This window comes from Chiloscyllium plagiosum, unplaced genomic scaffold, assembly GCF_037043375.1.
Source record: "Chiloscyllium plagiosum isolate Xiang-an unplaced genomic scaffold, Cpla_swu_hap1 HiC_scaffold_51, whole genome shotgun sequence".
Lineage (NCBI taxonomy): Eukaryota > Metazoa > Chordata > Chondrichthyes > Orectolobiformes > Hemiscylliidae > Chiloscyllium > Chiloscyllium plagiosum.
Window position 1 is genome coordinate 9,042,876 of NW_028270189.1, and position 24,901 is coordinate 9,067,776.

Consider the following 24,901-nt stretch of genomic DNA (forward strand, 5'->3'; position numbering starts at 1 on the left):
CTCGCTGAAGTTGAGAAGGATAAGGGGATCTAATTGAATCATACGAAATACTAAATGCCTGGTCAGAATAGATGTCAGAAAGATGCTTCCATTGTTTGGAGGGAAAGGACCCAAAGGCATAGTCTCATAGTTAAGGGAGGACCTTTTATATCGGAGATAAGGAGAAGCGTCTTCAGCCAGAGAGCGGTGAATCTATGGTACGGATGGAAGTTTCCTTTCTTAAAGGACATTAGTGAACCACCATGAGTTTTCCCTTACAATCGATTCATGATCACCATCAGTCTCTTAATTCCACATTTGAATTCAAGCTCCACCATCTGCCATGGCAGAGTTCAAATTTAGGTCATCAGAACATTAGCTGTGTCTCTTGCTTAACAGTTCAGCGATATCACCACCAAGCTACTGCTTTGTCCAGTCCCCCAGAGTGTGACTAACTTGTGTTACATGATTTAACTGAGAATTTTCCCTCAAGATATTATTGATGTCCGTGTCAAATTATGGATGATTTTTCTCCATTACGCAATTCATCTTGCTCTCACCAATATACTTTAATTGAGGTTAGTTAGTATCGCCTTTTGTCTTTACTTTTTTTTTTATCTGTCCTGCACTTGATAGTTTTTTTTTTCCTGGCCGTTCCACCCAAGCCAACTCCTTCTTTATCACAATATAATTATCATTGCTCAACACTAAAACCGTCATGTGTGACTCTTGTCTTTTACATTTAATCTGAGTTTGAAATTACAGTATGTTGTGGTCACTGCTTTCAAGAGGATCCTTAACTGCAAGATCATTCATCAATCCTTCCATGTCACATAATATCAAATCTGAAGTAACCCGTTCTCTGATTGCATCCATGACATGTTGCTCTCAAAAACAATCCTTCATGCAGTCTACGAATTGTTCTTCGATGCTACCTTTGCCAAGTTGATTAATTGAGTCAATATGCATGGTCATCCCAATGTTGTGCCCTTGTCACCAGCCGGCATTATTTCCGACCTCAGAAATACTTGGGGGGGACGGTAGCAGAACATTACTCTTCCCAAGAGATTTCTCCCCTTGTTTTTTATTTACAGCTGGACTGATTTACATGCCGTTCCCTCCTGCCAATATAATTTCCTAATGCAGCCTTGATATCATACTTAACCAATACATCGATTCCACCTCTTGCTTCTCCTTGTCTAATTTTCCAGAAAAGTGAGTGTCCTTGGACAGGTCACTGCCCTGTCTTGATCTCCCTGTGACCATATTTCAGCAATCTGTGCCAGGTCATACACATTTGTCTCTGTCCCTATTCACAGCTCATCAGTATTTTTCCAAATCCGTTGTGCTTTTAGGTACAAAGTATTTAAATAAGTTTTATTGGTTTGTCTTTGCCTTCTCATACTTTAGCTTCCTGATCTCGCACACTTAGCTCCCTCACATCCCCCAAACTATCCAACTTTGTTTGTTTATCTCTGATAATTATGTACATCATCTCTATCATTTATTCCAATCTCCAACTCACATTTGGAATTGACATGTTCCATCCTTCATCATGGTCATGAGACTGGCTATGCCTGCTGTCCTATTCACATTTAACTTCTGCTCAGCTTCTGACTAGCTGCTTTGGTTCCCAGCCTCCTGGTTTATTCGTTTAAATCCACCCAATTTCCACTAGCAAACCTCCACATTACGATCTTCCGGTTAAGATGCAACCTGTCCACTTATGAAAGCTCTCACTTGCCCTGGAAGAGAACCTAATGATCCAAAAATTAAAACCCTCACCTCTGTACTAGTTCTGTAACCACGTGTTAATCTATACCACCTTCATAATCATTACCTCTTTTCTACGTGGCACCGGGAGTAACTCAGACATTCCAGCGGATTGTTCACTCTCTCACACTCTCTCTATCTCTCTCATACACAAACACACCCACACGCATGCACATGTGCACACACAGACAGACGTATACACACAGATGCACACATAAACACACACACAGACACACACAGATATACAGACAAACACACACCACATTTCTTTGTAGAAGTATACCCAATGACCTTATAAATAATCAGAATGACAACTCGAATGAACGAACTAGTTAAAGGTATGATGCGAACAATTGGGGTTACTCTTTATTAAGCAGAACGGATAAAGCTGTGAAATTAGTGCAGGGCTCAAAATTATAGAAAAAAATGACAGCTTAAAATGCGAATACTCTGTTTGTGTTCGTTGGCATTACAGCGTCTAAGAGTCTTAGTTTCAAGATTGTCAGCACAAGAGCTCGGAGAGAGATAAGGAAAAACTTCTTTATTGAGAGATGTGTTAGAAATTAGAATGCTCTGTCTGGAAGAGTTGAGAATGAAGATTCAAAAGGGAACTGGATATATATTTGTTAGTTACGAATGTAAATGGCTGCAGAGACCGGGTGACAAATGGGAGGAGTTTGGGAAACATTGCCGGAGCTGATGCATACATAGTAGCCCAATGACCTCTTTCTGTCCATTAAAGTTCTGTGCTCTATCATGTACAGATGCAAGTCAACATCAGTATCTGATTATTTCCTGTTGTAAATGCTGGCAAATATCTGATCATATTTGCTGCAACATAATCACTTAAAATGCAAGTATTGCAATGTCAGCTTAAGTATTACTCAGCGCATAAATATTTTAAATCTTGTATCCCAATTACTAAAACAAATATTTCTTTGCTTTGGCACAAAACACTTTGTAAATGTTTGACTTTTCTCTCATATGGAAATATGTTCATCGTTTTTATCATTAACCAAATTTCGCATTAAACGCCATCCATTCTTTAAAAAATGCAAGATTTCATATTATTGTTCGCTTCAACGTAATATCACAAATCATTTATTTACAGTAATATTCACAGTGCTTGTAGAATTATTGTCATTTCTCAATTGTTGGTAAATAGCTGAAGCTCGTACATTTAAGTTAGAAATCAAACTGATTATTACTTAAATATATAAGAATGTTTTTTTCTATATGCTAGTTCAATTATTTTCTCAATCTGAATATGTAGTCGGTCAGACACTAAGCACTTTCCAAATGTTGGTATGACAATGTATTTATTTGATTACCGACAATGAGCATGTAACTGTAATCACGTTAATAGACAGATCGCTTATTCTTTGTTCGAAATAAAATAAAATGCCCATCTTTACTTTCGAGTCATTAAATGTTGACAGGGGTTTGTATTTTTGTTCCATAAATATAACATCAAACTCATTGTTATCAGAGATGACACAAGTGGTTGAATAATTATACTTCACATCTGATTTTTGTGCAATTCATGACACATAGCAAATATCTGATTATTTTTCGGATCATATACTCATCATCTTGCAATCATAAGCTTCATTAAAAATAGATTTAAAAGGATCTGAATTTAAGCAGAGTGTTACTGAACCTCGTAGTTGCCTGTGGCACTTAGTGAGATCCTGGCTTGCACCGAGATGTATCCAGAGCACGACCACGTGATTCAGGGCAATCATTCAATCATTATTTCACAACAAATCGTTTGGATTCCAACTTGGGCCGGGGGAAATCTAGCCACCAGACTATCATTGGTCTCTATGTAAGTACAAACGCTTTCCAAATTAGACATCAAGGACTGGCTAGCAACCAAGCTTCACAAATGCATATTCAGTCAGATTCTGGCCCAGGGAGCTGATATATGGACATGGAGTGTCAGAAGCACACCACACAATTTACTTATGGCGATGACATCTGGCCTACCTCCCAGACTCCATACATTTGCATCCTGGACAGACACTGAGTGGAGACGTTAACAAGGCGAAAGCGAAGACAACAGATGCTGGAAGTTAGAGTCATGAGGCTGGAGCTGGAAAAGCACAGCAGCTCAACAGCATCCAAGGAGCAGGAAAATCGACGTTTCGTGGAAAATCCCTTCATCAGCAATAAGAATGGGATCCAAGAGAGTGGAGTGATAAATGGGAGGTGTTCGGGCTGGGGAAAGGTAACTGAGCGTACGATAATTGGATGGAGGTGAGGATAATGGTGATATATCGGAGGAGAGGGTGGAGCGGATAGGTGGGAAGGAAGCTGGACAGGTCGGTATGGTGGCTCAATGGTGAGCACTGCTGCCTTACAGTGCCAGGGACCAATTTCAATTCCAGCCTCAGGCGACTCTCTGTGTGGAGTGTATGGAATGAGCTGCCAGAGGATGTGGTGGAGACTGATACACTTGCAACGTTTAAGAGGCATTTGGATGGGTATATGAATAGGAAGTGTTTGGAGGGCTACAGGCCGGGTTCTGGCAGGTGGCAAGAGATTGGGTTCGGGCACCTGGTAGGCATGGACGGGTTGGACCGAAGGGTCTGTTTCCATGCTGTACATTTCTATGACTCTATGACTCTATGACTCTATGTCTGCATGAGGTTCATCTGGGTGTTCCGGTTTTCTTCCACAGTCCAAAGATATCCAGGCCAGGTAAATTGGCCATGTTAAATTGCCCATTGTTATAGGTGCATTCGTCAGAGAGAAATGCGTTACTCTTTGGAGGTTTGGTACTGATTTGTTGGACCAAAGGGCCTGCTTCCACTCTGCCGGGAATCTAAAAAAATCCATTCCCACTTAGAATAAAGTGGGAATGGGGGCGGGTCATGAGGGCGGTGCTAAGCTGGAAGTTTGGAACTGTGATACGGTGGGAGGAGGGGAAATGTGGAAAGAGGTAAAATCCACATTGATGCCATGGGGCTGGAGTGTCCCGAGGTCGAAGTTGAGGTGGGAAGGGAGTGGCGATGGATGAAGCCCTGGACCTGCATGCCCTCAGCTGAGTGGGATGGGATTTGAAGCGTTCGGCCAAGGAGCAGTGGGGTTGCTTGATGCGGGTGTCCGAGAGAAGTTTTCTGAAGTGCTCGGCGAGGAGAGGTGCTATCTCACCAAAGTATAGAAGACCGCATTGGGAACAATGGATACAGTAGCTGACATGTGTGCAACTGCAGGTGAAACCTTGATGGATGTGGAAGGATGTTTAGGTCCTTGGGGGATCGGAGAGGAGGTGAGGGCACAGGTCTTGCATTCCTGTGGTGGCAGGGGAAGGTGCCCAGACAGGAGGGTGAATTGTTGGGGGCCTGACGAGCACTACCTAACTTTTATCCTGTATTCTGCATTCAAATTTGGTTTTCCAGAATGAATCTCTTCACACTTTTCTAGGTTGAAATCCACCTGCAACTTATCAGCCCAGTTCTTCATCTTGTCAATATCCTAGTGCAAACTACAACAGCCCTCCACACTATCCACAATTCTACAGACCTATGTTCCATTGACAAATATAATAACCCACCCTTCCACTTCCTCATCCAAATCATTTATAAAAATCTCAAACAGCAGAGTTTCCTGAACCGAATCCTATAGAACACCACTTTTTACCGATCTGCAGATTGAATATTTCCCGTTTACTACCACATAGTATGTCTATGGGCCAGTCAATTCTATATCCAAACAGGTTTCTCCGTATCACAAGCCTCCTTACTTTCTGAATGAATCTAATTGGGGGAATGTGGTCAAACGCCTTGTTAAAATCCAGGTACACCACATCCACTTCTCTACCTTTTTCAATGTGTTTGATCCCATCCTCAAAAAATTTCATAAGGTTTGTGAGGCATGACTTGCCCCTCACAAAGCCATGCTGACTATTTCTAATCAAGCTGTGATTTTCCAAGAAATCATAAAGTCTGTCTGCCACAATCCTCTCCACTACTTTGCCCAATACTGGTGTAAGACTGACTGGACTGTAATTCTCAGGATTATACCAATTCCTTTTCCTGAACAAGGGTGTAACATTTGCCACCCTCAATCATCTGGCACTACTCCAATGGAGAGTGAAGATGCAAAGATCATCGCCAAAGGTGCAGAAATGGCTTCCCTCTCTTCCTGTAGAAACCTAAGATGTTTCCCCTTTGGCCAAGGGGAGTTATCTATTCTTATGTTTGTACTTCAATTAGTCTGTACTTCACCTGCAATTGTCTTCTCCCTGTCCAACCAACTGATTGACTGCTTTCGATTTCAGGGCTATATACCGTGCTGCTTCCCGATATCCTGAGAACCATGGAATGAAAAATATGGGAAGGCATGAATGCGCTCCTAATGAAGGGGAGATGCCCAAATCTTTGACTCTCTTGTTCCTCAGATGTTGCCTGACTGATTTTTCGATTTCAGTGTCACACGTTTCGACTCTGATCTCCAGCATCTGCCGTCCTCATTTTCCCTATTACTGATGGCTGTCCCCTCTGCACAATGAGCAGGGATTTAATCAGCAGAAACTCATTGTATGCGGAACAGTCTGGAAAATTGCATTAGATTAATACATCTATTAAAAACGAAATTGCATTTCCACAAATACTAATTCAGTCCCAGAGTTACAGTTTTGGTTCATGAATTGGGCAGCTTGATAAGTAACAGTGAATGACTGAAAATCTCCGAGGTACAGAGTATTCCAGGTGTTATATTCCAGGGTGGATATGCTTTACCTTAATGCTGGGAATATTATCGGACAGACAGATGAGATAAGGGAAAAAGATGACGTCGAAACGTGACAGTATTACTACTACAGAGATGCGTTTGAGGGAGGAAAGGGCTGACAACTCAATATCTTGTGGTACAAGGACTATAGGCAGGACAGGAGAGGGGTAAAAGAGAAGGTGGTGTTGCATAATTAGTTATGGAGTCAGTTACTACAGTAAGGAAGGATGTCTTGGAAAGATCTTCAAATGAGGCTTGGTGGTTAGAGCTCAGGATCAAAACCATGGCAGAGGCACTGCTGGGGGCATATTATAGACCCTAAGATCAAAGAAAGTACAGGAGCAGATATAAAACCAATTTACTTAGGTGTGTAGAAACAATAATAGGTTTATTATACACAGGCATTTCATTTTCAAGCATTAATTAGGGCTGTGATAACTTTTTAAGAGGGGAAAGATGCCTTGAAATTTATTCCAGAAAGCTCCTTGTATCATCAAGGAGCAGATACAACAAAGGGTGGGGCAGTAATATGCCTCACTGTGGGGAATGAAGCCAGTCAGTATATTGCAGGAGAGATTGGGAGAGCATTATATTGCCGTGACATCAAACATTTTATGTTTGGTAAGGAAAATATAAAATAACGCGCTATCTGGTAAATGAAAGATTTTTGGATTAGGGAGACAGACTTTATGAAAAAAAAAATGACAAGATCTGGACAAAGCTCAGTGACTTCTGGGTGATGCTGTAGCAGAACACCGTGTTGAGGTGGGTTGGGGGATCACTTGTTCAAAATGGAATTAATGAGAGTGTCCGCCCAACGTGTTACACTAAAGATAAAAATGTGGAAAACAAGCCCAGAGAACTTCGGGTGTCAACAAAAATAAAAAATCTGAACAGAATTAAAAACGAAAGAGAATCTTAAAGCAGGTACAAAGTGAGCAGGTCAATGGATGCACTAAATAAATATAGAAAGTGTCGGGCTCATCTTAAAAAGTCAGCAGAAAAGCAGAAGGGGGATCGTGATAATACATTAGTGGGTAAGATCAACAAGGATCCAAAGACATTATATCAGTTTATTAAGAGGAAGATTGTAACAGCAGATAGAAAGGGGAGTATTAGAGTCCAAGGGGACAGCCTATGCACGAAACCACAGGATATGTCAACCACCGGCTTCATATCGGTCTTCAGTTGGGGGAAGCAGTCCCTGGATTGTGGAAGAGTGACAGTGTGCCCCTTGAACGAATTGATAGAGAAGCCAAGGAAGAATTGGAAGTTTATGCAGGGTAAAGAGTGGACAAATCCCCAATCCGGGTCAGCTGTAACTTAGGCTTATGTGGAAGATGAGGGAGACGAGTACATGCTCTGACATTTTTTTCTCTTGTCTCTGGCCTCAGAGAAGATGTGATGGGACACGATAACATCTAATGTTAGCACATCTCTCACAAAGAGTGCTAGAAATAAAGTATGGGATTAAAGACCACCAAGTCTCCCAGCTGTGAGAGGGAAATAATTGGAGAAAATTCTGAGGGCTGTAGAGGCTAAATCATTAAACATCTTGAAGGCTGAGGCAGACTGATTTTTAAACAAGGGTTGGTTATAGTGAAAATGCAATAAAGTAGAATGGGGGATAATCAGAATAAATATAACGGAATTGAACAGAAAAGCAGACTCAGTGCGCAGATTGCCAGAATGTTGCTCCAATGTCTCATGCAATTCTTTTTCCAACAGCCCTGTATTCACTTGAAGATAGCTTCTCTCTCTTTGGAGTGAGACACTGTTTGGATGCAATCGACGAATTCAAGGCTTTCATAAATGCAGTATTAATAGACAGAAAGGACTAGGGGACTGCGACAACGCGGATTGGCTGTTGGGGTGAATATTTGCCTGAGCGCAGTCACCACCAGCAGGAGGAAGACTCAGCAAGATACCCTCTAAGTACAAGTAATAACGTGCTCTGGAGAGTAGGTTGTCATGGGCTTGGTGTCAAGGACTGCCTAAGACACAAACATTGCATTACTGTAGTGTCTCCCTTCTTCCCTAAACAAAAGTAAATGTGGAGGAATCGAGAATATGCAGTTGGCAGCACAGTAAGTAGTAAGTCATTAGTTTGAGAGGCTTCAGACAGCAGCAACTCAGAACAAACGTATAGGCAAGCTCAAATAAAGTCATTTTAATTTAGTATTGCAGCAGTCAAGAAGGTAGTTAGGCTTGTTGTACGTTCCTCCTGTGGGATGTGGGAGCTCAGAGAGATTTCCACCGTCCCTGTTGACTACACGTGCAGAAAGTGCACCCAGCTGCAACTCCTGGGAGACCATGTTTGGGACCTGGAGCTGGATGCTCTCAGGATTATCGGACATGCTGCGAACTTCGTATATAAGTGCTTTAGTGTGGTGGTCACGACCAAGACCCACTCTGGCCATGTTTCTATAATGACTATAATGGCACAGTCCCACATAAAGATCCATGCCCTGAGTTCATAAGTCTTATCTGTCAGCCGTATTGCATCTAAATAAACACAATTTAATCCAACAGCCAGTCCTTGCTCCCTATCATGTTCCAAAGCAGAGAGTTGGTTTGGAATGGCAAAGGGAGTAGGTCGAGAGTGCAGCTATTCCCTGTGGCCATTCCCCTCGAAAGCAAGTATACCATTTCAGATACTGTTGGCGAGAATGACCATTCAAGCGAAAGCAACAGTAGCCAGGTTGCTGGCGCTAACACTGGAAATGGGGCACAGCGGGAAAGGGTAAATTTGAACAGGGTCTTAGAGATAGGAGAATCGATTGTTGGAGGGATACCTAGGGAGATTCTGGGGCCTCAAATGGGAATCCAGCAAGTTGTGTTACATCCTAGGTGCCAGGGTGCAGGAAGTCTCCGAGTGGCTGCAGAATGTTGTCAAGGGGGAGGATGAGCAGCCAGAAGTCATTGTGCACGTTGGCATCACAAATGATACACGTAGTTATAGGAATGTAGTCCTCCAGAGTGAGTACAGAAAGCTAGGAGAAAAGTTAAAAACCAAGACCTCGAAATGATAATCTCCTGATTACTTCCTGTTTCATGAGCTCATGAAAGTAAGAATAGAAGGATATGGCAGATACATGCATAACAAAATAATTGGTGCAGGGGGAGGCACTCAGATTTTTAGTTCATTGGGGTCTTTTCTGTGGCAGAGTTGGCTTGTTCAAGAAGGACAGGTGTCACCTGCACTGGAAGGGGGACCAATATCTTGGTGTCAGGTTTGCCCGTGCTCCAAGGAAGGGTGTAAAAGAGATTGGCAGGGGGTGAGATACTCAACAGCAGGGAGGCAAGTGCGAGGCTGGAAGGGGCTACTGTAACCAGAAACAGTAAAGTGAAAAGACAGGCCAGGCTGGAACACAACAAGGAGCAAGAATGCCTGTTTTTATTAAATTGCTTTTATTTCAATGCAAGAGAACTGACAGGTAAGGCCGAAGAATTCAGAGCATGGATAGCTATGTGGGATTGCGATATTACAGGCATTACAAAAACATAGCCAAGGGAGGGACATGACTGGCAGCTTAATGTGCCAGGGTATAGCTGCTTTAGGCAGGAGAAGGATGGAAGAAAGAGGGGAGGGGGTTGCATTTCTGATTAAAGGGAATATCACAGCAGTAATCAGAGATGAAATAACTGAATGATCAAACAGTGAGGATTTGTGGATGGAGCTAATAAATAGGAAGGTGTATGGTAATGTTATAGGGGCTGTACTATAGGCCCCGAAATAGGCACCAGGAATTAGAGTAACTAATATACTTGCAGAGAGGTGGGACATGCAGAAGCAAAATGATTGTCATAATTGGGGACTTTAATTTTTATTAAGTTGACCGGGACTGCCAGAGGGTTAAGGGATTTGGTGGGATGGAATACATTAATTGGGCCAGGAAAATTCCCCCAAGCAGTATGTAGTTGGGCCTATTCGGGAATGGGCAAAATTCGACCTATTCTTAGGAAATAAGACAGAACAGGTGACGGAGGTGACAGTGTGGGAGCACACTGGAACCAATGGCCATTGTTCTATTAATTTTCACATATTTATGGAGAGAGAGAAAACTTATCCACAGCTTCAAGTTCTAAATTGGGGCAAGATAAAGTTAGATGGAATTAGGTAGGAGTTTGCAGGGGTTTGTTGGAATAGTTCGGAGTCGTCGAAGGGAGTCATTTGAACGTGAGATACTAGAGTTCAAGGTCTATTTATTACTGTGGGGGTGAAAGGAAAGTTTGCATGAATGGGGATCCCAGGATGACAAGAGATACTTAGGCTTTGATCAGAAATAAAAGCAGCTTCTTTACAGGCAGCTGGGATCAAGTGAATCCCTGGAGGTATATAAGGGATACAGGAATTTACTAAAGAAGGAAATCAATAGGGCGAAAAGGGGGCATGAAAGCGGTCTGAGAAATTAAGATGAATCCGTAAAGATGCATTCAGTATATTAAATGAAAAACAACAACTAGTGAGAAAATAGGACCCCTCAAAGACCAAAGTGACCTGTGTGTGTGCAAACATAAGAGATGGACGAGATCATCAACGGATATTTCTCCTCTGTGTTTAACATGGAGAAAGACGCGAATACTTCGGAACTTGGCAAAGTTCGTGGTGATTTCTTGGGAACAGTCCATATCACTGTATAGGAGGTACTGGACACGCGAGAATGCTTGAGGTTGGGTAAATCTCACGTTCCTTACCAGATGTATCCAAGAACACTGTAAGGAGCTAGAGAAGCATTTGTGGGGGACCGAGCTGATGGTTCTCATCATCATTAACCAGAGTTGAGATCCTGAAATACTGGAGAATATCAAATATCATGCCCTTACTTCAGAAGGACTGAAAAAAGAGCCTTGAAACTATGGAGCAGTAAGTTTAACATCTGGGGTAGGTACGTTACATGAGAAAATTCTGAAAGATAAAATGTACATTAATTTGGAAATAAGGGGTTTGATTTGGAATATTGAGTATGGCTATGTGCTTGAAAGAATTCTTAAAGTTATTTGATGATGTGACCAGGAAGGTTATTTGGTCAAGGCGGTAGACGTCAAAAAGTGTGGACCTGGAAAAAGCACAGCAGGTCAGGCAGAAACAAGAGAATCTATATTTCAGGCATAAGCCTTTCATCAGGAATGTCCGAAACATCGATTATCCTGTTCCTCGGACGTTGCCGAAACTTGCCATGCTTTTCCAGTACCACATTTGTCGACTCTTATCCCCAGCATCTGCATGCTCACTTTCTGCTAGGGTGGTAGATTTAGTCAAAATGGATTTCATTTACACCAGGACAAGATAAGGCTTTTCAAGCCCTGGAGCCTGATATACAGTTTAAGGAGGAGGCCAATTGGCCCACCGAACCTATACAATTGTACTGAGATTTTCTCAAGCAGCACCAGTATCCTGATGTGCAGCGATAGGATCAGTCTATTCAGGTACTTTAGGTCAGTAATACAGGAAATGGAAGACACCACAAACTGACTGGGCTCTGGAGAATGCTGGATTAACACGAGGCTATTTAGCTTATTAAATCTGCCCTTCCATTCAGTAGGTCAGTGCTGATCTGCTCTTGGCAGCATTTTATCTTACATGCCATAATCTTTGTAGCCCTCGACACTCTCAAAATTAATTGACACGCTCCTCACCCCTTCCCAATCAGGTCAGGGATGCAACTGTCTGGGATAGAGAGGCCTCAACAATCACTATTCTCTGAGAGAAGGAAAGACTCCCACACATATACCTTGGCCTATTGACATGAACAAAAGATATCAACACAGCGTCAGAGTGACTGATTTGAATGAGCAAGGTTTCAAAGGGTCGGGACAAGTTGGAACTTGATAGGAATCATTTGGAAATACCCACAGGTTGGCTCATTCAGAACATAATGTGGCTCGTGGACATCAATCCTCTCAATCCCTGGATATCTCTGTGGTTGATCCTCAGGGTAGCTTCCTCAGCACAAATATCTTCAGCTGCTTCATCAATGTCTTTCCTTCCGTCATTCGATCAGAAGTGAAGATGTTCAGTGAAGATCACAGAAAGCATCAAAACCTAGACAATATTCAAGCTCACACTGTTAACATGCAGGTAACATTCGTGTGTCAGCACTGCTGCACCCTGAACATTCCCTCAGTACAGAAAGTGGAGCTCATTCAGCATCTCAAGCCGGTTTCATTGGAATGTGAGAAAGCCATTCAGCCCATCGAACTATTCGATAAGAAGAGACACTCTGTTGTTTCTAACACAAGAAGAGATTTTGTTTAAAAATCTGCAAATTTTGCAATTCAAAGTCGAAGTCAGGACGTTGGACCCACACAAGAGAGGCGGCTTCAGGAGGTGAGAAGTCAACGACTTGAGTCAAAGCCTGCTTCAGGACTGCGGGTGAGTGGGAGGTTTAAGGGGGTGTACATTTAAAGAGGCGGGGGAGACAGGATGGTGAGGTGGGGATAGGTGAACAAAAGTAGAGGTTATGCCCGGGTTGGTCGATGGGAGGAATGAATCCAGTTGGGAGATGGCAGAAGGGATGCTCAGAGGAATGGAATGGGAGGAGGAGGGACTGGGAATGTATTTGGGGGATTGGAGGGGAGATTATTTGAAATTGGAGAACTCAATGTTGAGTTACACGGGTTGTAGGCTGCACAGGCAGAAGATGAAATGTTGTTCCTCCAATTTGCGATTTACTTCATAGTGGAAATGGAGGAAGTCAAAGATGGCCACGGTGGAAAGGGTGTGAGAGGGGAAATTGAAAGACGCAGTGACTGGGAGGTCAGCTCAACCCTTATGGGCCCAGCTGAGATGCTTAGCAAAATATCCCCTTATTTTACGCTTGGGATTGCCGATGTAGAGAAGATCACATTGGGAGCACCAGATACAGTAAACTAGGTTGGATCCCAACACCTGGCACATTTTCCACAAGGAACATTCCCTTCGCTAATCTTTGGTTCGTTCCCCACTCCCCACTAAACCCTCCAATCCGCACTGGCAACTGTCCCTGCAAACGGAAAAGATGCATCACCTGCTGGCACCCAATCTCCCTCACCTCCATCCAGCGCCCCAACAGTCCTTCCAGGTGAAACAGAGATTCACCTGCCTCCGTTCCAACCTAGTGTACTGCATCAGGTGCTTCCGATGTGGTCTTCTCTACACTGGGAAGACCAAACATAAACTAATGGCACATTTTTCCAACCATCACAGCCGGGCCAAAAGGGACCGACGTAAGCTCCCAGTCACCACCCAGTTCAATTCCCCTTCTCCTGCTCTCCTCATCCCCGACCATTTCCTTCTCTCTTTATCTGCAGCTCCCCCTACCGCCACCCCAAATCCCGAAGAACGGTTATACCGGAAATATTGACTTCTTCACCTCCTGATGCTGGCTAGCTTGTTCCGTTCTCCAGCCTCCTGTTTGTCTATTATTACACAGCACGGTAAGGAGTCTAGTCTGCACAACAAGCTGGGTAGCAGCTACCATGATGAATAATGAACCCCTTCCCTGGGATAAACAGGGGTACATGAATCCCATCAAGCGGTTGACACACGAAAATAAACCATTCAGCCCCTCCAATGAAACCAGCTTGAGATGCTGAATGAGCACCTCTTTCTATACTGTTACACTGAAATAGGAGGATGTCATTGATGCTGCAACACGACAAACCAATGAAGCCGAGACTGCACAGACAGACTGGCCCAAGTTGTTCCTCCTGGCTCCATTGCTAATGCTACACATGTGTTACATTAATGTGGTTTGCTGATGGAGAGGGGCACATCAGATGGCTTGTCGCAAGTCGTAAGGAGGCAGCTGCCATCTCTGAGAAGATAGACTCGTCTTCTGCATGGAGATTAGAAACTTTTTGGAATGGCCAACTCTATAAGAGTATAGCTGCTGACATGTTTGTGAACAACATGATGCTTAGTGCAGAGTCTCACTCCAACTGTACGTTGAGATGGTGACAGTTCATTCAGAATCTGCAGCGTTCTCACAACCAACATTGGGTTTCCACAGAGAGTATAAACGATCAGAGAGTCATAGAGATTAACAGCAGGGAGTCAGGCCCTTTAGCCCAAATTGGACTATGCCAACCAAAATGTCCACTCACGTTAACTCCATTTCCCTGCATTTGACCCATATCCTGCTAAACCTTTCCTATCAACGTATCTGCACACATATGAAAACATATACTGTAGGAAAACACGTTGTATTTCACGCTATCATTGTTTGTTATGGGAATAATGAGTCCTGGTTCAAGACGCTCAAGTTTTATTGCAATCACTTTTTAATCCTTTGCAGCATTACAGATAAAATACTCATTTCCTTTAGACTCTCCTCATGGCACCATCACTGCAGGGATTAGTCTGGTCAAACTCCTTTACACGATCTCACTGTGACAATGAGATCATTCTTTACAATGTAGAGAAAATCTTTTCACAGTGCCCCACATGCTGTCTCAATATCTGTCTACAACTGCAGGGAGGTGTCTTCACGCCTATATTTGAATCATATTTTTCAGTGAAGGACATTATACAAGTTACTGTGCTGATTACTTGCTTCTCTGTCTGAATTCTGTCAGTGACTCATGTCCAAAGGCATTCAGCTCCTTTTCACCAAGAGCACTTCCCATCATCTCACCTGCTCTTAAATACAAAATGAGAAGGATGGTATGTTTTGCCAAATCATTACCTTGCCTTTCAAATCGCAATACTTCACCACAGCCACGCCAACAGCAATATCACTACTGCCATTGGAGATGTTTGGAGAGTGTTGAGGAGGCGATGGTCTAGCTGTATTTTCTCCGTATTATTAATGAAGCGACCCAGGTAATGATCCAGAGCACCGATTCAATTCCCACCGCAGCAAATATTGGAATTTGAGGTCAATCAAATATCACGAATTAAGAAACAATGAAACGATTGTCAGGAAAACCTACCTGGCAGACTGATGCCCTTCAAGGAATGAAATGTATCACCTTCGCCTGATTGGGCTTACATGTGAGTCTCGACCCATAGCAATGTTGTTTACTCTCGGCTGCCATTTGAAATGTCCAAACTCAACAACTCAGTTAAATCACTCACTATAAAGTCTCAAAGAAATTAAACCAGACGGAACTAAGTATTTAACGCTTACAGCCCACAGACTGCATTGGTCAGGAAGGCAGCTCACCAACAGCTTCTCAAAGACAATGTGGAAACGGAATTACATGCTGTCCCAACATCCCATTATTGATTTTTTAAAAAGATGATTACTCTAAGGATAGGGAGACAACGGGACATAACTCAATTCAAACCGTGACTTTGATGTATACCATACATAGACAGGATTTTCGTTAATATGGCAACAGGAAAAAATAAATAAGATTAATCTTGATTTTTATTTCCATTCCAGCTGGTCAGCAACAATTCCTCAATTTGCTTCTTTCTCTCTATCTCTCTGTTTCTCTATCTGTTCAACTCCCTCCTTCTCCCATTTACAACAGACATCCCTGTCACCAACATCATTCCCACTATTTCCCAGTTGTGTGCAGTTCTGATGGATGATCATTCGATTCGAAATGTCAATTCTATGTTTCTCTCGATCCGAGGCTACTAAATCTGCTCGGTTTCTCTGGCACTTCATCATTCTCCTGATCTCTCGCATCATTCCCCACCCCCACCCACAACGTTTTGTGTTGTCATTGGATAGGTTGTCTTCATCGCTGTTCAGGGCACAGTTGACCTCACTAAAAGTCTTTACTGTGAGGCCATTCCTTAAGGCAGTATAGAGTCAAGCACATTGTTTTGGACCTGATGTCGTCTTTATCTAGACCAGGTAATAATGTTAGATCTCTTTACCAAAGGACATCAGTGAAATAGATTAACTTATCGACAAAATGCTAGTGGGGTTATATTAGTGAATTTCACTTTTATTTCCAGTTCCTGCCATCTGAGTTTAAGTTCTCTCATCATCTGAGATAGGATTTGAATCAATGTCTTTAGTGTATAACCTGGACCACTGAATGATGTGGCCAGCAACATTAGTATTCTGACACAGTGTCCCTGACATGAATTTACTTTAGAGACAAGAACAAGGTCATGATGGAAACATTGTAATGAAGAGAGTGATTAGAAGAGAGCAGGGACCATGAAGTCTGAATTTATCCAAGGCATGTATAATGGTGTATTTAGCAACGGAACAAACGCCAAGCTGTGGAATGGGGATACCATGAAGCTGATAGTGAATCTGTTTGTTGATGGAGAGAATGTGAAGACATAAATCAATGCAGGGCAAATAGGTACTTTCGGTTTGTGAGCAGTCTTGTCCTCAGATGTGTGTGAGGTCGGGGTGTGGGCGGTTTTGAAATTGTGGTAATGAATGGATTTGCATTTGAAACTGAAGACAGCAGTTTCCAACTTTGCCAAATATAGTCAACAGATATAGCACTGAAGTTCACCATAGCTTATGGGATTAATAAACAGATAGAGATGGGGAGACTTACCAGGAACACCAGCAATAGCAAGCATGGGATAGTAACCAGCCTGAATAATCAGCAGTACACCGCGTATCCGCAGTGAAAATATTTTCCAATACCTGGAAACATAGTAAAGACCCAAGGATAAACTCCTGTCCATTGTTGTAGCATTCCATCCTAGGGTTCTCAGATTCTGAGCCATTGGTGCAGCATTCCAGTCTACTGTTCTCAGGTTCTGATCCATTGTTGGAACGTTCCAGTCTACTTTCAGATTCTGACCTCTCCTCTCTCCGTCTCTGCAACTGTTGATTACTGTTAGTTTTGCAGGTGATGCATCTGCTGCAACAATGGGATAAGTCATTGCAACAAGCCCCTTACTAATAGAAGAGGGAAATCATCCAGCGACATCATTAGGATTCATTGAGACTGACATCAATCACAGTCACTGAACAAAGAGATCCAGTTAACGCCTTGCAGTATGGTACAAATAACAATTGGACTTGATTGAATGTTGACATCACTGACTATTAATCACATCTCCCATTACCAATTGCTCTCGTAAAGTTAGTTATGAGGGAGAATGATGGATGTTTCCTTATTACAGGCTAGATGTTTCTGCTGTGTTGTCCATTTTCAATGCTGTAACCATCTGAACACAGCCCTCCCAACACAGCCACCCACAAAATACGCAATCTAGATGTAGTTAAACTTCTGAACTCCCCTCAACTAGATCAGAGACCAGCCAATAGATTCTCAGTTGGAATATTTGACCTGACCATATACAGGAAGTGTGGATCTGTCTGGACATTCTTCTCGTTGCTCTAATAAAATAATGTTGAACCTTCAACACATAATGCTATTCAGCTTTGTTTTATATAAACTCACAAACATTCGAATCCACTTAATTGGCTTCAAAGCAAGAAGACTTACATTTCTTGAATTCAGACCAAAGCCATATGTGGCATGTTGTCACAAAACCGGTCCTTTTACAAGGTTATGTTGTCTTTATTTTGAAGAAGTGAGATGAAATGAACCAAGATTCCAATATGTCTGAACATTGAAAGTTTCATTGGGATCCTATTGTTTCTTTCTAACAGGTAATGCCTCAGTCAGAAGCCTTTCTAGTATTTCATAAGAAACTTGTATAATCAAGAGGACGTGGCCAGCTCTCTAACCGGACAGGTCTGACCAGTTCTGGGGTTAGTAAAGTCAGGGTCACTGTTGGAACTGGACGCTCTCCTCCTCCTTCTGTCCTTCTGACCTTATAACCTTAAAGCCTTTCTGTCAGTTTTACGCTTGGTGATAAGGGGTTTGTTTATTGGGATTGTTGCTAGTATTTTGGAACAGGATCTTAAAGTCTGGATAGCCTGTCGGGTTTATATAGGATTAGTTATTCAGGTATTCTAGTTTTGCTTTCTTGTGTTTCATTCGGTAATTTGGTAAATAAATGCTATTTGTTTAAAACTCTGCAGTCTGACCAGCTAATTCACTCAAGGAAGATCCACTCTCCACTAACTTTTAAGAAATAACAAAGTTACGGTCTGGGTTAGTTCTGTGGGGTCGGGCCTGTTCTATAACAGAATGGGGGCCAGTTGCAGGATTTAGGTAGCGAGTAGCAAGTATTAGTGTCTCCTATTTCGTGTGTTGATTTGATGGGAATAAAGAACTTTAGATAGCAATGGCTCTTGCAGGAACCAAGGATGTTTTGGAGGTGGAAGAAGTGACCTTGGGTTTTTTAACAGAATGCACATAAGTCCAAGCTGCGGGAATTAGTGGGCAAGCTTGCGTTGAAGCTACCTCCTAACGTGAGGAAAGATGAGATGATTGCAGCAGTATCTCTGCATTCCAATTTACTGGAAACTCCATCAGGATCTGTAGAGATGACCAAACTTCAATTGCAAATGACGCAGCTTGAGGTAAAAGTGGAAATGAAGCAGTTTGACTTACGGCTAAAACCAGAAGAGAAAGAAAGAGAATGAATAGCTTTAGCAGAGGAAAGCAAAAACAATGAATGTCCTTAGCAGGAGAGAAAGAAAAATACAGAGGGTTTGTGCTTCGAGAAAGACACTTAGGATAGAAAGTCAGCTTAAAAGGATGGAGATGAAGGCTGAAGGTGAGCTTAGAGAAGAAAAGAGTGAGGATGAGCACAACCATGGTAGTCAAAAGCCTGGTGAGAAACATATTCACTCCTTGCCTAAATTTGATGAGTAGGATATGGAAACCTTTTCCATTTTATTTGCAAAAGTGGCGAAACAATTGCAATAGCCAGTGACCATGTGGGTTTTGTTGATCCAAACAAAACTTGTAGGTTGATTTCGGCAAGTATTTGCAACACAACACTATCAGATGAAGGATCTAGGGTGTGTGAAGAAGTAATGAAATTGAATATGAGCTTGTTGCAGAATTTGACAGACAACGTTTCAGGAATATAAGGAAGGATCCTGGTCAAACATATAATGAGTTCGAAAGGATCAAACAAAGGAACTATGATACCTGGAATAGAGCTTCACAATGCTCTGACAGAGACAATACTTTGGAGGAGTTCAAAGATTCACTTCCTTACATAGTGCAAACACATTTGGAAGAGCAGAGAGTTAAAAGGGCAAGGCCGGCAGCTTAAGTGGCTGATGATAATGAATTGGTCCATAAAACATGGTTTGGCATCGAGAATCAATTTCAGTCCATGAGGGATAGAAACTGGGGCAAAGAGAAATCCTCACGTGGGAGAGAAAGGTAGATCTCAAAGAAGGTCATAAGGATGACTTCGCACAGGCTAAAAAGGAAATAAACAAATAAGTTGAAAATGTCCAGTGTTTTTATTGCAATAAATTAGGTGTAATGAAATCGCTGTGCTGGTGGGTTCTGAAAACAGATATTGATGCAGGAAAACAAGCCAGGCTTGGAAGTTTTGTTGGAGTGGTAACAGAAAGCACAGTGGAAGCTAGAAAGCTGGTTTGTTAAAGATGAAGTGGCAGATCTGCTTCGAAAATATAAATGCAAAAGGAATGTTTACAGACATAGGGCATGTAAAGAGGGTGCAATGTTAAGGGACACAGGATCCTCTTAGTCCGTGATGCTAAAAGATCATGAGATATATATTCCAGAAGGACTATTTCCAGAAATGGTACTGCTAAAGGGAATTCATCTTGAGACAAAAAGCGTATAATGATGTAAAGTGAGGATAGAGTGTCCAGAAAGGTGTGGAGAAATTGAACAAACTCTCAGCTCCAGGAATACAATCTATCCTTGCAAAAAAATACAGCTGTTTCAGCGGTAGGAGTACTGCCTACACTGGTTGAAAAGCCCGTGCAATAAAGCAGGAAGTGGACAGGGAATCAAAAATGCAATTTTGCGATCGGGGATAAGGTATTACTGTTACTTTCCGTTATAGGTGAACCGTGAAAAGCAAGGTTTGTGGATCTTATCAAATACAACTGTTTAGAGTGAGGATAACTACTTGATAGGGACTCCAGAAAGAAAAAAGAAAAACATCACAGCGTATCTCAAGTGAATACGCTCAAAATGTTCTTTCATGGGGAAGGAAAGCAAGAGGACAAGGTGTTAATGATTACTGCACAGAAGTAAGAACCAACTTCAGAGGATTCCGAATCGGACATTCTTCAAATTAAAGTAGACAATGAGGTATTGTATAAAATTGAATGATTTATTGATTTACCTTCATGAGAAAAATTGAAATGATCATAAAGTGTTATTACTATCACATGTGGAGTTACGCAGATATTAATTTGGAAGTACTCACCTAATTATGCATAATGTAGCTATAGGAGATATTGTTATGATTAAACAACATCTTTACAAGCATAATCCTCTATGAAGTTGGCACAGGGTCAGAAGGAGATTGAATGCAAACCCTAAGATAACACAATCAACATGCGCGAAAGTGACTGGAAATCACCCATATTCATGGTGCCAAAGCCAAATGGTACCCAACAATTATGTGTGGACTATCGTAACGTCAATGCAGTTAAAAACGTTAATGTATAGCCAGTTCCACGGTCGTCCGACTGTGTTGAAAATGTGGGACAAGAAACTTGCATTTGTTATGAAAAATGTTCCGGCCACATTTCAGGGACTAACCAATATGTTGCCGGCTTATCCAACCTGTGGTTTACATCGATGACCTTGTGTTTTCAGTGACTCATGGAAGGAATACTACAGCATCTATCAGACATGTTCGATTGACTTCGGAAGGCAGGCTTGGTGGTAAACCGAGCGAAAAGTGAATTGGCCAAACCAAAATTCACCTTCCTTGGCCATGCTATTGGACATAGATAAATGGTGCCATGAGATTTAAAAGTAACGGTAATTTGGGAATTTCGCATTCTGTTGACAACAGGAGCAGTTCCTGGGATTAAGTCGATTTAATCGAATGTTTGTGCCTCATTTTCGCAGTGTGACTGCTCCACTCACTGAATTGCTAAAGAAAGGCAAGAGGTTTCAGTGGACAGAGGACGTCAGAAGGCATTTGAGGCATTTGAAATATGTGTTAACCAATAACCACGATCAGACACACTTGTGCGAAGATTTGTAGCTCGGGTGCTCTTTGTTGTTGTTCTGTTCGCCGAGCTGGAGGTTTTTTTTGTAATCGTTTCGTCCCCTGGCTAGGCGACATCATCAGTGCTTGGGAGCCTCCTGCGAAGCGCTTCTTTGATGTTTCCTCCGGTGTTTATCGTGGTCTGTCCCTCTCGCTTCCGGTTGTCAGTTTCAGCTGTCCGCTGTTGTGGTTGGTATATTGGGTCCAGGTCGATGTGTTTGTTGATGGAGTTTGTGGATGAATGCCATGCCTCTAGGAATTCCCTGGCTGTTTTCTGTCTGGCTTGCCCTATGATAGTAGTGTTCTCCCAGTCGAATTCATGTTGCTTGTGGTCTGCGTGTGTGGCTACCAAGGATAGCTGGTCGTGTTTTTTCGTGGCTAGTTAATGTTCATGTATGCGGATTGCTAGCTGTCTTCCTGTTTGTCCTATATAGTGTTTAGTGCAGTCCTTGCATGGGATTTTGTACAATATATTCGTTTTGCTCATGTTGGGTATCGGGTCCTTCGTTCTGGTGAGTTGTTGTCTGAGCGTGGCTGTTAGGTTGTGTCCCGTTATGAGTCCTAGGGGTCGCAGTAGTCTGGCTGTCAGTTCTGAGATGCTCCTGATGTGTGGTAGTGTGGCTAGTCCTTTTGTTTGTGGTATGTCCTCGTTCTGTGGTCTTTCTCTTAGGCATCTGTTGATGAAGTTGCGCGGGTATCCGTTTTTGGCGAATACCTTGTATAGGTGTTCGTCTTCTTTTTGTAGTTCTGGTGTACTGCAGTGTGTTGTGGCCCTTTTGAATAGTCTCCCGATGCAGCTTCGTTTGTGTGTGTTGGGGTGGTTACTTTCATGGTTTAGGACTTGGTCTGTGTGTGTGGCTTGCCTGTATACCCTTGCAGTGAATTCCCGTTCGTTGTTCTCTGTACCATCACGTCTAGGAATGGGAGTTGGCTATCCTTATCTTCTTCTCTCGTGAATCGGATTCCTGTGAGTGTGGCGTTGATGATCCGGTGTGTTTTTTCTTTTTCCGTTTTTTTAATGATTATCAACAAAGAAGGCATACTTAAACTACTGGACTTGTGCCTCACAACACACTTCACATTCAACAACCAGATATACGAACAAATCAACGGAACACCCATGGGATCACCAATCTCGGGGCTCATAGCAGAGGCAGATATGCAAAGGTTAGAACAAACAGTCCTACTAAAATGTTCAACCCAAACTCTTCGTCAGATGTGTCGATGACACGTTTGTAATCTTTAAAAACACGGAAATAGAAAAAAACACACCGGGTCATCAACGCCACACTCACATTCCTAAACGTGATGGTACAGAGAACACCGAACGGAGAATTCACTACAAGGGTATACTGGAAAGCCACACACACAGACCAAGTCCTAAACTGTGAAAGCAACCACCCTAACACACACAAACGAAGTTGCATGAGGACCCTATTCAAAAGGGCCACAACACACTGCAGTACACCAGAACTGCAAAAAGAAGAAGACGAACACCTATACAAGGTATTCGCCAAAAACGGATACCCGCACAACTTCATCAACAGATGCCTAAGAAAAAGACCACGCCAACGAGGACATACCACAACCAAAAGGACTAGCCACACTACCATACATCAGGAGCATCTCGGAACTGACAGCCAGAATACTGCGACCCCTCGGACTCATAACGGCACACAAACCAACAGCCATGCTCAGACAACAACTCACCAGAACGAAGGATCCGATACCCAACATGAGCAAGTCGAATATAGTGTACAAAATCCCATGCAAGGACCGCACTAAACACTATATAGGACAAACAGGAAGACAGCTAACAATCCGCATACATGTACATCATCTAGCCACGAAACGACACGACCAGCTATCCTTGGCAGCCACACACGCAGACAACAAGCAACATGAATTCGACTGGGACAACACTACTATCAGAGGGCAAGCCAGACAGAGAACAGCCAGGGAATTCCTAGAGGCATGGCATTCATCCACAAACTCCATCAACAAACACATCGACCTGGACCCAATGTAACAACCACAACAGCGGACAGCTGAAACTGACAACCGGAAGCGGCGGGGACAGACCACGATAAACACCGGAGGAAACATCAAAGAAGCGCTTAGCAGGAGGCTCCCAAGCACTGATGATGTCGACTAGCCAGGGGATAAACGTTTGCAATAAAAACTTCCAGCTCGGCGAACAGAACCACAACAGACACACTTGATCATGCAAAACAATTCAAGGTGGATTTTAGTGCGAATGATGTGGAGTTTGGTGCTGGACTCCGGCAGGCAGATGACGAGAAGACAGAGAGACCTACTGGGTATTCCTCCAAGAAGTTCAATGTTCATTAGCAGAAATATTCAACAGTTGAGAAAGACACTGTAGGAATTTGTTGGTATGACAACATTTCAGTGTTTATATTATTAGCAATGTATTGGAAACAACCGTTTACACTGATCATAACTCAATGAAAGGTTTTTTGAAAAATGTTCGGACAAAAATGCAGGAGTGAACACAGAACACAGAACACAGTACAATCCAGCACAGAACAGGCCCTTCGGCCCACGATATCGTGCCGAACATTTGTCCTAGCTTAAGCACCCATCCATGTACCTATCCAATTGCCGCTTAAAGGTCACCAATGATTCTAACTCTACCACTCCCACAGGAAACGCATTTCATGCTCCCACCACTCTCTGGATAAAGAACGCACCCCTGACATCTCCTCTATACCTTCCACCTTTCACCTTAAATTTATGTCCCGTTGTAACACTCTGTTGTACTCGGGAAAAAAGTTTCTGACTGTCTACTCTTATCTATTCCTCTGATCGTCTTATAAACCTCAATCAAGTCACCCCTCATCCTTCGCCGTTCTAACGAGAAAAGGCCGAGCACTCTCAACCTATCCTCGCACGACCTATTCTCCATTCCAGGCAACATCCTGGTAAATCTTCTCTGCACCCTCTCCAAAGCTTCCACATCTTTCCTAAAGTGAGATGACCAGAACTGCACACAGTACTCCAAATGTCGTCTAACCAAAGTCCTGTACAGCTGTAACATCACTTCACGACTCTTGAATTCAATCCCTCTGCTAATGAACGCTAATACACCATAGCCTTCTTACAAGCTCTATCCATCGGAGTGGCAACTTTCAAGGATCTATGTACATAGACCCCAAGATCACTCTGTTCCTCCACCTGACTAAGAACCCTACCGTTAACCCTGTATTCCGCATTCATATTTGTCCTTCCAAAAGGGACAACCTCACACTTGGCAGGGTTAAACTCCATCTGCCACTCCTCAGCACGGCTCTGCATCATATCTAAGTCATTTTGCAGCCGACAACAGCCCTCCTCACTATCCACAATTCCACCAATCTTCGTATCATCTGCAAATTTACTGACCCACCCTTCGACTCCCTC

At 42.7% G+C, this 24,901-nt stretch overlaps 1 pseudogene; it reads right to left on the reverse strand.

Annotated features, from left to right (window-relative positions):
- Positions 1-19,663: 19,663 nt before the first annotated feature.
- The window catches only part of LOC148134956 (uncharacterized), a 40,305-nt pseudogene continuing 35,067 nt past the window's right edge, over positions 19,664-24,901 (reverse strand).